A 13,306-nucleotide genomic window follows, 5' to 3' on the forward strand; every position below is an offset into this window, starting at 1 on the left:
TCTGAGCACCCCCCTCCCCCATGTACCTGCATACAGAAGACACGGGACATACAGAACCATGTAAATGTTTGTGTGACAAAACTGAGGGGTGGTCTGCCCACAATGCCTTCTTTTGGAAGGGTGGGGGCTAGAGGATAGCGCCCCCTCTGAGACTTTCTCCTTACCTCTCTATTCCTTTACCTAGAGTTCAATTCTTGGGAAACCTTTGGAGTTCTCAATGTGGTCTATTGTCCAAGAGCGTATTTAGGAAATTTCAGAATCAGATCAAGGTAGGAAAGGAACCAAAGGGCTGGGAAGGTTAAGATAGAAACAAAAAAAGGGCTGTTCTGTTCTCCCCACTGCCCCCTCCATACACTATTCCACCCCCTCCTCTTCTTATCAGTTTTTCCTATCTCCTGGCTTAAGCCTTGTTGTACCATTCATAATCACTTCTCATGTCTAGCCAATCCACAGCCTCTCACTGCCTTCCCCCTCCCCATTTGCCACTGTTTATAAATGAGTCAGTTGAGATCAGAGAGCAAAGCGTCTGCATCTACTTTCTCACTCTAATTCAAGTAGTTCCACTTCAATAACCTCTAGCACACCTTCGGAGATATTGCTGAGATCACAATTTGGTTACCTGACTGCCAGGTAAGAAAAGGCTGGTGCCCTTATTGCTTTATGGTACATATACAATACCAACAAAAATTGTATGTGTGCGTGTATATATATATATATATATATATATATATATATATATATATATATATATATATATATATATATGTATTATGTCACACACTCTGAAAGAGAGCACTTCAAACTACACAGGCATTAATCTAGAACATATTAGAGACACACAATTTGATTACTTTTTGTCTGGCATTTAAAGCAGAGAAACTTTAGCACACTCTTCTTTTCACACAAACTTTAATATATATTTATTTTAACAGCCTTTTGACTTTCCCTCAAATGCGTGACATTTTTATTTTTTATATCTGCAAACATTTTAACACATATCAGTATCTTGTCTTCTTATACATTGTATCCTTATATTGCAATTTAACCCAATATTTAGATATGCGGCATGCCCATCTTTTGTATTCATCTAATACAAATATACTATGTCACAAGCATAATAATACAATTAATCTTGTAATGTTTTTTTCTGAATTGTATTCATAATACTCACTGATCAAATGTATTGGCATACAATATGATTTACAACCTATTTGCAGTTCTGTAATACCTTTGTTAAAAGTAACAAGATCATGATTGTTAAAATTCATTGTTTAAGCAGAAACAAATAACATACATAATGATCTCTCATCCTTTTTTCCCTAATGGAAAAGCATGAAGGTACACACGTAACCTATCAAACCCAAAACCCAAACTCAAAAACAAAAATTATTTAAATTACAGCTTACCAATTATTAGATGTGGTGTCTGCATTCGTTTTCTTTTTTAAGCGTTATTTCCTTTGTTTTCACCAGGTGATCCTGCCATTAAGTCTGTTGTTTTTTTTTTAACAGAACAAGCTAACCTGCAGAAGTTGCAGTTAGTGGGTTGAAACAAACCATTTGACACTGACAGGGGTGCTTAGAATGATCAGCTTTTATTTATTTATGTAAAACATTTATCCCAAATGGAACAAAAACTGTTTAAAAATGTTAGCTAGCACATAGTAGCTAGTACAAAGCTAGTACATCTAACTCTCCCCCACCCTCAGACTGACACTACTACTGTTGCTGCTTTATCCAAAGTGTAGAAATCCTAAGATAGGAAATGTATTACAGGCTGAATCACCAGGTGAAATAATATATAAAAAAGCAATTTAAACAATTTAAATAAAACATAGAAAATGATGGCAGCCACCGCATATATTTTTGGTTTTGGGTTTAATACCACTTTAATTCTAGATACTTAGGTGTCAGGATATCTGCCCCATTATCTTCATATACAGACATCAAGCAAATATCTAAATCATTCCCTCACACAAATAGTCCCCTTGCATGTAAGGATTATGCAAGCCATGTTTTACACAAGTCAGGTTGTGCATTTGTACATAAGACGCCAGCTGCATATACAGAGAATAATGTCCTTTGCTAGTGATCAAATTGAAATGTTGCACATTGGCAAATTCTATATGCAATAAAGTTCATCAGAAACACACTAGATGGAAGTTCAGTGGATATAGTTTATCTTGATTTTGCTAAAGTATTGGATGTTGTACAGTACCCCATGAATCTTTAATCTATAAAATAAGGTTTGTTGGAGTTGATGAAATTATATGTATATGGATATGAAATTGGTAACATGAACAGATCCAGAAAGTAGAAATGATTCATTTTCTGCATGGTATAAAGCAGTGGCGGTGCGTCCATTAAGGGTGCACGGGTACACGACCGCTGCCCCCTCTCTTCAGCCATTTCTATGTGTAAATGGATAGATTCATGCATTGCATACATCTAACTATGGCCGCCGCCACCCCCTATTCAGGCGTCTGGCCCCTTTTCGGAAGTCGGGCACCTGAATTACAGTGGCGGGGGGGTGTTTTTGAAACACCTGATTAGAGCCATAGGCTCTAAAAGGCTTCAAGAAAAGTAAACTGCGAGCGCAAAGCATTGCACTCGCAGTCCACCCAGGTGTGTTAGGAAAGCAAATGGATATTTGTTTTCCTAACACTGAACCGCATCTCCACCAGTCAGGTGCATGGGTCTGTTACCCGTCACCTGATTGCCTGAAAGGACAGGTGCTACAATTGGATGCCTATCAGGAAGAGGGAGGAGATGCATGGAGGACACAGGAGCTGCTGTCTGATCTGCTGCAAGGTCCCACCGTTCACTGCTGTCACCCGCTGCCTGATCCGCCACCGAGACAAGGTAAGTACAGGGCAGACAGTGAGCAGACGGGGGGGGTCACAGTGGCAACATTTGATGGGCACAGTGGCAGTGTTTGGGGCATAGTGGCAGCATCTGATGTGGCACAGTGGCAGCATCTTATGGGCACAGTGGCAGCATCTTATGGGCACAGTGGCAGCATTTTATGGGCACAGTGAAGCTGCAACTGATTTTTTTTTTCTGAATTTTTCAGTTTGTCTGCACTCCCCCCCCCCCCCCAATAATGTTGAGCACCAGCTGCCACTTGTCTAAAGATGTGAGTACTGTGCCCTAAGGTTCTGTATTGGACCAATGTGTTTATTAATGGTATAGAGGTTGTAATTAAGAGCTTCATTTCAAGGTTTGCTGATAATGGCAAATTATGCAGGGAAATCAATTTGGGTATGTAGCATCATTACAGCAATACCTTGATAAAATAAGGGGCTGGGCATCTACATGGCCGATGAGGTTCAATATTGAGAATCAGTGATGGAAAAGGATTTGGGGGTGTTTGTCGATCAAAGACTTTGCAATATTATGTAATGCCAAGTCGACACTAACAAAGATAGCAAAATAATAGTATGCATTAAATATGACATACATTCCAGAGATACTTGAATACTTCTACTACTTTAAAAAACACTGCTTTGGCCTCATTCTGAATCTGCAGTTTCGTTTTTGTCACCAATCCTCAGGAATCCATTTAGAAATAGTTCAATGAACATTAATAAATTAACAAGGTGGAATGAGGCCCTCATCTTTGAGGATCAATTATAGAGATTACAGTTATTCACTGCAGAGAAGAGGAGATATGATTACAATGTATAAATATATCAAATATTACTTCAGTAATTGTAATAAACTGTTTAGGCTCGGTTTACACAGGGGCAACACGACTTTTGGAGGCAACTTGGACGTGACTTGGACGTGACTTGGACGTGACTTACAACACTACTTGAGGCTGGGTTCACATTGCAGCGATGCGGGAACGCCGCGAATCCGTGGCGGGTTCTCGCATCTCATGCCTCCCGGCGGCAGTTCACACTGCCCTATGCGAACTGCTGGGAGTGTCAGTGAAATGTTATGACACCCCCAGATCAGTTCGCATATTGCAGTGTGATCTGCAAACTCGGACAGGAATCTGATCGCATGGAGTGAACACCCATGCGATCCGATTCTGCTGCGGACCAAAAAAAAGGTCCTGTGCGAGTTTGGGGCGGGTGCAATGCGAATACAGCAATGCTATTTGTATGGCTGAACTCGCATCGCACAGAGATCGGATGTGATTTGCACTGCAGTGCGGTGCGAATCACATCTGGTTCTCGTAGCCGCAGCAGTGTGAACCCAGCCTTAAGCCGCCCCAGCCCAGGCGACTTGCCGTGGCCAATCAGAGAATAAGCTCTCAGGGGGGAACTCATTTTGAGAGCTGATAATTCTCTGAGAGTCACCTCCGTATAGACGGAGATCCGACTTGGAGGTGACCTCCATTGAAATCAATGGGTACCAGTCGCCTACAAGTCAGATTGAAGTAGTACAGGAACCTTTTCTGAAGTTGGAGCGACTTCAGTAGTGTGCATTAAGACAGCTCTCATTCACTTACATTGATTTCTACATGTTGTGCGACCTGAGGTGACTTGGGGCGACTTGAAGTCGGATCTGAGTCACCCCTGTGTGAACCGGCACTTACTCTAAGGTCTCTGAAGAGGACAAATGGCCACGATTTGAGGTTAGAAGAAGGTTTGACCTTAGACTGCGAAAAAGATTATTTACTGTTAGAGAAGTAAATATGTGGAACTCCCTCCCCTATGAAGTTGAACTAGCTGAGAGTGTTGACAACTTCAGAAAACTTTTAGATGTTTTCTATAGGAAGCAGAAAATACAGAGCCATGGGGATTGTTAGAAAATAAAAATCACACACACACACACACACACACACACACACACACACTTTATAACACGCAGAATGTGGAGACTCTGTGCAGTGACATTGGGACATGCTTATCATTCCTGGACACAGATGGGATCTGACACTGACCAGAGGGGGCAATGCAGCCTTAACTAACAGATGGGCACCCTTACTTTGGAAGAAAAAGGAAGTGCTGTAGATAGCGGGAAAAGCCTTTATTTCATCTTAGTGAGGCATTGCTTTTAATGCTTCCCCGTGACGCTATTTCTTAACAGTTTTAAAGACACACTTTTAATGCATCTATATGAATACCTGATATACAGACATCAAGGTGCATACCTTACTCCACTTTATGATTAAATTCAGATTTGGGGACAGGCTAGCAAAGATCGAACCTGCTGAGGTTATGATAGATCGAACCTGAACTTAGTGGTGACTCCTATTGAAGTATATGGGGAGGATTGAATCCGGTTAGAAGATTTGCACGCTAGGAACAAAACCTGTTTGAAAATTCTAGCCATCAGCCAGTCTTAGGGCTATAATAAGCAAGTATTATGAAAAAGGGCATGGAAAGATGAATATTGCTATGGGAGTCATATACCAAAGCAAAAAAATAAATTATACTATTTAGAGGAGGGAGGGCCTTTTTCATATGGCTTCAAGGGGGACATCGAAAATATAAAAATCTTTCCAATAACATCTTTGTGGCATGCCCTATTGCTATACATTAATACTATAAAACAGTAAAAATGTTTACTGTCAACCTCAGACAGCTTCATTTGGAACCTCAAATTTAGCTGTTGTTTGGCTCAAGTTTAAAACACAAGTGTCTTTTAATGGACTTCAGTCCAGCCAGTGAAGTACCTTTCAGGGCTTTCTTTGCCCACTTTTATTTCAAAGTAATGGTTTCTTACATCAGAATTTACACACAGGGATTTCAGCAGCATGCAAAGCAAACATAGCCTACTGGCTTTAAAGAAGCTTACCTTGGACCCTTAAGGTCTTATTATGTATCCCTAAGGCCGCGTACACACGGGCGGATTGTCTGTCCAACTTAGTCCGCTGAACAGTGTTTCAGCGGACAATCCGCTCGTTTGTGGGCTTCAGCGGACTTTTTCAGCGGACAGTCTGACGAACAAAGTCTTACGGAATTTCCGTAAGACAGTCCGTTCAAACTTGGTTTTGTCCGTCCAAACTTGGTTTCAGCGGACAGTCCGCTCGTGTGTAGGCAAGTTGGACGGACTAAGTATGGCGCATGCTCAGAAAGGGTTTACATGGCCGAAGGTTGCATTGCAGTGTATAGGACGTCGTTTTTCTAGTCCCGTCGTACGTGCTGTACACGTCATCACGCACGCTTTCAGCGAACTGTCTGCTCATCGTGTGTGGTCAAGGCCGTTCATGCAAATTTTGAACGGACTGTCTGTCGGATTGTCTGCCGAACTTAGTTGGGCAGACAATCCGCCCGTGTGTACACGGCCTTACTCATTCGCATAGGGAGGGTAGATATCTGGGTACTCAATTTTGTTAAACAGGACTTCCAGATACACCCCCCCCCCGGCAGGGTACATCCCCTCCTTGAGAACATGTGACCTGGTATGGTTCGGGGGGGGGGCGCTCCCCCCATTCCTGGCCAGCCAGGCTGCATACTCAGATAAGGGTCTGATATGGACTTTCAGGAGAGACCTCATGTTTTTTTTTTATTGATATTTGCATGTGGTTCTGCCTTAAAATCTATATCAGACCTGAAGAGTCTGGTATGGAATTGGGTGGGCTTCAAACCATTTTTTTGTGACATCACCCTTAAAATTCATACCAGACCTCAAAGGACAGGTATAAATTGAGGGGAACCCCATGATGTTTTTTTAATCTATGCCTGCCCCTTTGTTTATGGAGATTGTTGTTTATGTAAGTAAATGGGTTGGTGATGTCACTGGTTGTTCGGGACTTGTGCCTGTATTCATTGGCATTATTAACAACCATTGACATTGGGAAGCTGTGATATATGAAAGCTGAATAATATTATTGTTACACATGACATTAAACTACCAACGAATGGGTTGTTCTCTAGGGTGTTCATCTGAGCCCCTGAAAAGCCAAGTTCAGCTCAGAACTTGTGTTGGGACTGAACCTTGAGTGCATTTTCTATTTACCAAAATCCTAGAGAAAAATGCAAAGACAAGTTTCTCTTTTCAAAACAAGCATCTTGGAGCCCCTCAATCCTTCTGGCACCATGACATAGCTCTATCAGTCACACTGTATTTGATTTTTTTTTTTTTACTATTAGCTTGCCATACAGCAACAGCACCCCAATCTGATTCATTACAGTAAAACAATACTTTTTTCATGAAGTTTTAGCAGAGACACAAGCTTTTCCAGCAAGAAGTACGAGGCATGCTTTTACTGGCATTTAAAAATTGGCCAGCAGTTCACTAAGGCTGTTCATGTTTTCACTGATGCAAAACTGTCCTGTCACTGGCCAGTTTCTATCAAATTAAAGAAGTTGTAAACTCAGATAAAAAAACCCCCTGTAAGGCAAAGGCATAATGGGCTAGTATGCATCGCATACAGCTCATTATGAAATACTTACCTTAGAACAAAGCCCTGCAGCGGCACCCGCACACCACTGACATGGCCAACGTCTTCCCCAGTGTTCCTTCTGGGTTTGCATGCTTCGGCGTGTGATTAGCCAGAGCCACGATGATGTCACTCCTGCGCACAGGCCCTGAAGAAACAGCATGGGCGCCGTTCCTTCAGAGAGTATGCGCCGATGACAGAATCTGCCCAGTAAACAGTGCAAGTTTAAGAGATATTTACAGTACCTAATAGGTAAGCCTTATTATAGGCTTACCTATAGGTGCAAACATACAAGGGGAGTTTACTTCTCTTTAAGAATTAGGAGATTTTACATGATTGAATTGGCCAGCATTAGGAAAGTTTTAATGAGCAAGACTCGGAAGGTCTTTTATTACAAGACTTGAGACACCACAAGTGATACAGTTGTGTATAATTGGCAAGCAGCAGGACATTTTTATTGAGGAAGACAAGACTAAATTGTACTAATGATTATTATTATTATACAGGTTTTATATAGCGCCAACAGTTTACTCAGCGGAGGAATCAGAGGGCCCTGCTCGTTAGAGCTTACAATCTAAAAAGGAAGGGGCAATTGATACAAAGGGTAATAGCTGTGGGGGGATGAGCTGATGGAGGAAATAAAACAGTGTTAGTAATGCCGCGTACACACGATCAAACAATCGGGTGGAAAAGTCCGGCAAACTCAAGTCCGCCGGACAATCCCCCCGTGTGTAGCCTCCGGCGTACTTTTTTTACCTGAAAGTACGGCGGACTTAGAAAGTAGTTTTGCACTCCAATCTTCCCGCCGGACTTGCATTTCGGCGGACAATCCGGCCGTGTGTATGCCAGTCCGCCGTACTTTTGAAATGAATGGACTTTTCCCGCCCGGCGAAAAGTCCGCTCATTTTGAGCACGTCTCCAGGTAGGCGGGGCCCGCGAAGGATGCGTCGCTGGGCCCGCCACCTCTTATGGACTTAAAGGGGAACCCCAACGCCGAAAAAATCAGCGTGGGGGGCCCCCCCAGGTCCACATCAGAACCTTGTCCGAGCACACTACCTGGCCCTCCTGAGCCGTACCAGGCCGCGTGCCCTCAACATGGGGGGTGCCTTGGGGAAGGGGGGAGCCTTTAATAAGGGGGCCCCCGGATACCAGCCCCCCACCCTATGTACCCCTACCCATTCACCTGTAAAATAAAGTACAAAAAAACACAACACACAAGGGTTAAAATAGTTAATTGCACAGCTCCGGGGGTCTTCCGTCTTCGGGGGTCTTCTCGCCGGACTCCTCCGCTATCTTCTGCTAGCTCTTTTACTAGCGGAGGAGCCCGGCTTTCTTCCTCGCCGCCACCCTCTTCTTCCGACTTCGGGGGTCTTGTCCCCCTCTTCGGTTCTTCTGCTGGGCCACCGTGCCTTCTTATAGCTCTTTTACAGGCGGTGGCCCGGTCTTCTGTCGTCGCTGTCGTCACCGCCTTCTGTTCTTCTCTTCTTCTCTTCAGATGTTGCCTCGTCGCTCCCTGGTACGGCTCACGAGAGGGGGGGAGCTCACTCGTCCCCCCCTTTCCTGGCCAGCCGGGTAGCGTGCTCTGACAAGGGTCTGATGTGGTCTGATGTGGACCTGTGGGGGATCCCCACACTGATTTTTTTCGGCGTTGGGGTTCCCTTTTAAGTCTATACCAGGTGGCGGGGCCAGCGACGTCTCCTTCGTGGGCCCCGCCTACCTGGAGACGCGCTCGAAATGAGCGGACTTTCCTCCGTGTGTGTGGGCAAGTCCGTTTATTTCAAAAGTACGGCGGATAGTACGGCGGACTTAGTACGCCGTATTAGTCCGCTGAAAAAGTGCCGTGTGTGGGTAAGTAGCCCATTCGGAAAGTCAGGCCAGACTTTCATTTTTACTGTGCAGCATAGCAATTCTGAGAACATGTGTTTTTTTGCTACAGAAACGCTTTCTCCTCTTGCTACTGGTCTACAGCTGTTCTAAACATGGATCAAAATTATGCTGGTTCACCAAGAACCTGTCAAATTTTGTTCCATGTATGGGCTGACTGGTTGTACAGAAGTAGGGATGAGCTTGGTGTTCGATTCGAATGTATGTTCGACTCGAACATCGGCTGTTCGCACGTTCAGCGAATACCGAACGTTATGGGCAGTTCGCGGCAAATTCGTGTGGCGCTCAAGGCCCACAATGCACTGCACCATTGCAGTGCATTGCTGGCTCATGATTGGCCAAGCATGCATTGTGACCCCACATGCTTGGCCAATCACAGCGCCGGCAGTGAAGAGAGCAATAATTGGCCATAGGCAGGATTCCTGTGGCCAATTATAGCTTAGGGGGGTTTAGTACGTGCCCCACACTATATAAGGCCTCCAGCACGGCAGCCTTGTGTAGTGTGTTCCGGCGTGCAGAGAAAGAGCTAGATAGGCAGGGACAGTGTGTTCTTTTCTCAGGCATCTGCAGGAGTTAGTGGGTGTTGTGTGCCTCCAGCACAGTATACACCTGTATCTACTCTTTATTGCTGGTGTTCTCTCATACAGGCATATGCAGGAGTTAGTGGGTGTTGTGTGCCTCCAGCACAGCACAGTATACACCTGTATCTACCCTTTATTGCTGGTGTTCTCTCATACAGGCATCTGCAGGAGTTAGTGGGTGCTGTGTGCCTACAGCACAGTATACACCTGTTCCTACCCTTTATTGCTGGTGTTCTCTCATACAGGCATCTGCAGGAGCTAGTGGGTGTTGTATGCCTCCAGCACAATATACACTACCCTATTGCTGGTTTTCCCATCTCTCTGCAGGCCATTACTATGTCTGGAAGGCCAAAAAGGAGAGGCAGACAGGCACAAGCCAATAAAAGAGGGCAAGCAGACTCTGTGTCTAGAGACAACAGTGCTGGTCGTGGACGCGGTGCGTCGTCATCAGCACATGGCCATGGACTTGTCCTTATTTTCGGCAGCTGGGCGTGTTGAGCATCATGCTGAAGATTTGAGATGAGAGAAGATGAGAGAAGAGTGGATGACCAAGCCCTCTTCATCCTCCTCATCCTTTCTCACCCAGGCTCAGGGTGCTGCTTTGCACTCTAGTGCAACTCTAGTGCAGACTGCTTTGCACTCTAGTGCAGACTGCTTTGCACTCTAGTGCAAAGCAGCTGCCAACGTGTCCTCTTCCCTCATCTCAATGTCATCAGTCACTCCTTCCTCAGACCCACCATGTCCTCCTGAGGAGTCCCCCGAACTGCTTGAGCACAGTGTTTTTGTACATGCTCCAGGAGGATGCCCAGCGTTTTGAAGGCTCTGATGATGATACCCAGCTAAAGGAAGGCAGTAGCGTGAGCGCAAAATGAATGAATGAATGAATGAAATACTTATATAGCGCACAATGCGAACTGAATCGCCTCTAGGCGCTGCAGAGAGAGGGTATGCTCAAGAAGGACAGCAATCTGGCAGTCATGTTCCACCAGCTGCAGCATACTGCCAGGTTTGCTACAGTGATGAAGAGGGAGGGGATGATGAGGTCATTGACTCTATGTGGGTGCCTGATAGTAGAGAGGAGGAGGCACATCTCCAACGAGGCAGGATGCCCTCCGGGGGCCAGCTTAGGGGCAGCACACTGACTGAATCACACCGCAGAGCTCCGCCTGTGCAGGGCGCTGCCTTTGCGCGTTATTCCAAAAGTTCTTTGGTGTGGGCCTTTTTTGAGACCAGTGCACCAGATCGCACTGCTGCTATTTGCAACATATGTCTCAAGCGTATCTCGCGTGGCCAAAACATCAGCCGCTTGGGCACCACGTGCTTGACCAGACATATGTTGACCTGCCATGCAGCTCGTTGGCAAGCATACCTTAAAGACCCACACCAAAGAACAAAGCGGACCTCTCCTTGCGCCTCATCAGCTGGGATCTCCAACACCACTAGACCTTCAGTCCTCTCTGAAACCTGCACTGAGCGGAATGAAGGTGTAGAATTAGGTGTGTCACAGCCATGTACTTGCGGGCACTCTGCTAGCAGTACACCCACGTCCGATTGTAGCAGGCAAATTTCCCCTGCCCCAGCTGCTGGACCGTCAAAAGAAGTTCACTCCCAGCCATCCACATACCCAGCGGTTAAATGCTAGCTTGGATAAATTGCTAGCACTTCAACAGCTGCCTTTTCAGTTGGTAGACTCGACCCCCTTCTGTGAGTTTGTGCAATGTGAGGGTCCTCAGTGGCAGGTCCCCAAACGACACTTTTTTTCACGGAAGGCGATTCCGGCTCTCTACCGGCATGTGGAAGGCCTTGCCTCGCTGGACAGGGTGGTCAGCGGTAAGGTGCATATTACTGCTGACTCGTCCAGCAGGCATGGACAGGGACGTTGCCTACCTTTCACGGCCCATTGGGTCACTCTTCTGGCAGCTGGGAAGGACGCAGGACAAGGTGCAGTAGTGTTGAGGGTTATTCCGCCACCACTACTCCAAAATGCTACTACTGGTTGTGACACACCTCTTTGCTCCACCCCTTCCTCTTCTTCTTCCCCCATAGCCTCTTCCAGTGCTCTGTCCTTGGAACCGGCGGTGCTCCGTAGTTCAAGGGGCTCAAGGGGTTCAAGGGGCTACACAAGTACGCAGGCGAAAAGATGCCATGCTGTGCTTGCGCTAGTTTGTTTGGGGGACAGTAGCCACACTGGCGCAGATATTTTGTCAGCTCTGCAGGGGCAGGCCGAGAGGTGGTTGATGCCACGCCAGCTTAAGCCAGGAATGGTGGTTTGCGACAATGGCACCAACCTCCTCTCCGCCCTCCAACAGGGACAACTGACCCATGTGCCCTGTGTGGCTCACATCCTTAACCTGGTGGTGCAGTGGTTCTTGGGCAGGTACCCGGGCTTACAGGATGTCCTGAGGCAGGCCAGGAAAGTCTGTGCATTTCCGCCGATCATTTAATACCAGTGCTCGGCTGGCTGAGCTTCAAAAGGAGTTGAACCTGCCCAAGAACCACCTTATATGTGACATGCCCACCAGGTGGAACTCAACATTGGCCATGCTGCAGTGGCTGCACACGCAGCAGAGGGCCATCAATGAGTACCTGTGTAACTACTGCACCAGGACAGGGTCAGGGGAGCTCCGTTTTTTCTCACCACCCCAGTAGGGCATGATCAGGGATGCATGCACTGTCCTGTCACTATTTGAGGAGGCCACAAGGATGGTGAGCAGTGACAGTGCATGCATCAGTGACACTGTACCTCTTGTCCACCTGTTGGAGCATACGCTGCGTGGAATAATGGACAGGGCACTTGAGGCAGAACAGAGACAGGAAGAAGAGGACTTCCTTGCCTCTCAAGGCCCCCTTTATCCAGACAGTGTTCCTGCTGTCCTACCCATCACACAAGAAGAGGAGGAGGAGGAGGAGGAGATTTGCGTCAGCATGGAGGTGGAGCCTGGTACTCAGCAGCAGCAGTCTTGTAGGGATGATTTACAGTCCCAAGAAACACGTGGACTTGTATGTGGCTGGGAGGAGGTGGCTGCGGATCATGTTGTCCTTAGTGACCCAGAGGACTCTGGACCGAATGCCTCAGCTAACCTATGCTGAATGGCCTCCCTGATCCTGCAAAGCCTGCGGAAGGATCCTCGTATTCTTCGGATCAAGGAGAGGGACCATTACAGACTGGCCACTCTTCTTGATCCACGGTACAAGGGTAAGGTTGCGGACCTTATCTTGCCATTGCAGAGGGAGCATAGGATCATCTCCGGGAGGCCTTGCAGAAAGGCCTGTGCAACGCGTTCCCAGAGACTGGGAGGTTACAAACTCCTGGTCCTGGACAACGTTTTGCTGAGGCTTCGGTCAGTCACAGAAGGAGTGGCAGAGAAGGTGGCCGTCTGACCTATGCGTTCAGACAATTTTTTAGTCCGCAGCCCCAAGGTATGATCAGTTCCAGCAACCTGTGCCAGTGTCTGATTTACATGGTGCAGGAATACCTAGGGGCAAGGTCAGACTTGGACACC

The 13,306-nt window shown here is 46.4% G+C and overlaps 1 protein-coding gene across 4 annotated transcripts in view; it reads left to right on the forward strand.

Moving 5' to 3' along the window:
- Positions 1 to 496: 496 nt before the first annotated feature.
- Positions 497 to 13,306, forward strand: part of SLC26A9 (solute carrier family 26 member 9) — a 753,885-nt gene continuing 741,075 nt past the window's right edge. For 2 of the 4 annotated variants that reach the window (XM_077481318.1, XM_077481322.1), the window contains exon 1: positions 497 to 630. The gene's annotated coding sequence lies outside the window, so the exon portion shown is untranslated. The remainder of the gene's footprint in view (positions 631 to 13,306) is intronic. The other 2 variants (XM_077481323.1, XM_077481319.1) reach the window with 2 other exon arrangements.

The sequence above is a fragment of the Lithobates pipiens genome, unplaced genomic scaffold (genome assembly GCF_037356315.1).
Source record: "Lithobates pipiens isolate NorthernLeopardFrog02 unplaced genomic scaffold, aLitPip1_a1.2 Scaffold_16, whole genome shotgun sequence".
Taxonomy (NCBI): Eukaryota; Metazoa; Chordata; class Amphibia; order Anura; family Ranidae; genus Lithobates; species Lithobates pipiens.